Source organism: Alligator sinensis, unplaced genomic scaffold (assembly GCF_000455745.1).
Source record: "Alligator sinensis unplaced genomic scaffold, ASM45574v1 scaffold1345_1, whole genome shotgun sequence".
NCBI lineage: Eukaryota > Metazoa > Chordata > Crocodylia > Alligatoridae > Alligator > Alligator sinensis.
In genome coordinates this window covers 231,553-233,867 of record NW_005843158.1, presented here as the reverse complement: position 1 = coordinate 233,867, position 2,315 = coordinate 231,553, and positions in this window count along the sequence as shown.

Sequence of the window (2,315 nt, the reverse complement as noted above, 5' to 3'; positions counted from 1 at the left end):
CCTTAGGCTGCCCTGGATTTCTCTGGTCAGCCAGGGAAGCCTCCTGGCCCCTTTCCCCCTTTTGCCTCGCTCGGGGATCGTCTTGCTTTGTGCCCGAAGGATCATTTCCTTAAGGCACAGCCACCCTTTTGGGCTCCCATCACTTCAAAACTCCTACTCTGCAGTGTGTCCTTGACTAATCGCCTGAGTTCATTGAAATCAGCTTTCCTAAAGTCTAGTACTTTCACCCTACTAGTTACCTTACCCACTCGATATCTTATGGTGAATTCTATTATTAGGTGATCACTGACCCCCAGATGGCTACCAATCTGGAGGTCCCCTACCATGTCATCCCCCGTTGCCAATACCAGATCCAGTATGGCATTCCCCCTAGTGGGACTGTGTACCTCCTGTGTCAGGTGGAGGTCCTGTACACAGGTTAGAAACCTGCGTGTGCGGTAGGACTTTGCTGTCTGTGACTCCCAGCAGATGTCCGGGTAGTTTAGGTCCCCCATGACTTACCGCCTCTTTAGCTTTTATGGTCTCTGAGAGTTAGGCATCTAACTCCGAGAGTTTGCCACCTCATCGGAGGCAGGCAAAATGCAGCCTTTCAGGCCATTCTATCTAGCGCATGGGGCCCTAAAAAATTTAGAAAGTTAATATTTATCTGCCCCTGGCTGCCTGTCATGCAGCCCTCGATGGCTTGCCAAAACTCAGCAAGTGGCTCTCCGCCCGAAATAATTGCCCACCCCTGGTCTACATCATATGCTCTAGGGAAGATCACACCTGAGCATGCCTCAGCCACTTGCTTACACTTGCTTGGACCAAATTGGGAAATGTGTCAGTGGGGTTCTAGGTTACAGATTACTGCCTAGTATTCAGTACTAATCAGGGGATGAGGAATGGGGGGCAGGGAGGGGGGGGGGGACAGAACTGTGGGTGCTTATTAGATTTACACAAATGAGTAAGATCTTGGCCCTAGGGGTACACTCCTGGAACCGTTGCTTTAGCATATGTCCCAGCTTGGCATATAACAACAGTAGCAGAAGGGTGTGATACATTCAGGATTGTCTTTCCCAGGACACATGCCAATGACATGATGTAGGCAGACTCTAGGGCACCTATACATGTGCCTAGTCTGATGCATGCTAATTACTATCCTTCGGAGCAGACTCAATGAATCAAGTCTGCTGGAGTGTGCTAATTAGCACCCTCCAGCAGCCTCGGTCGATGTCACGTGTATTCTAAATCCCCACCCTTCAAAGTGGTGACTGGGGTGCTTTAACTAACGCTTGTCAAGCGAGCTTTAGTTTAAGTGTCCCTGCTGCCATTTTGAAATGCAGGACACTGAATATGTGAGACATTGCGGGCACTTTAATTAAAGTCCCCCCCACCCAGGAGCACGTGTAAAGATGCCTAAAAAATCTGTACTTTTTGGAAAAGGTGTGAATCTCTCCCTCCAATCCTGCAAATACATATCCATGTGATTAATCCTAGTTCCTCATTTCAAAAGATGGAGGCGATCTAGAGTTAATCGTTACATCGGTTTAGAGGGTTTTAAGTATCACAGGAAAGGCAATTTTTGAAGATTGCATTTGATAGCAATGAAGTAGTCAGGCTGAAAGTTTAGAGGGGGAATTCTAGCTTGGGTAGAAAATAGACAAGAAATGGTATAAGCCAACTATTGTAAAAAGAAGAGGTAAATATACTGTCCGAGATATGCTGAAAAAAACTGCCATGCATACATATGAAAAGTGGTATAAAAATCGGGATCAGGCTCCATGAACAATGAGCTCCCTGACTATTGAGAATTCAAAATAGTAAAGTTCTGGGTGGGTTTGTTACAAAATCTCCTCTACATGTTCATGTGTGCTAACGTATTTATATAGAATTATTTATCCTTTACTTGTAATTAGTGGTTGGTTACCTTCTGCTCCTCTGTTACTCACACTTTAATGTGACACCCTATTGATTATGTTTCAAGAGCCCAGCACACCAGACAAGTTTATATGGCAGTTTCAAATGATTTACACAACTAATGTTGTAACAGGACTATCATCTCGTCTCGTTAATAGGAAGTATAATACCAGTCAATTGCAGTAATGGTTCTGCTAATGGCCAGGACTCCTTGTACCATGGGAATAAGTTGCCACTAACTACTTATTACCTTATGGACACATCCTTAAGCTGGTGTAAACTAACCTAGTTCCATTGATTTCAGTATAGCTACACTAATTTATTCAGGTTAAAATCTGACTTTACTGTCTATCTTGATAATGGTGCAGATCAGGGCTTTTGCAAGAATATGGATTTTACATCAGAAAATAAACATCGGC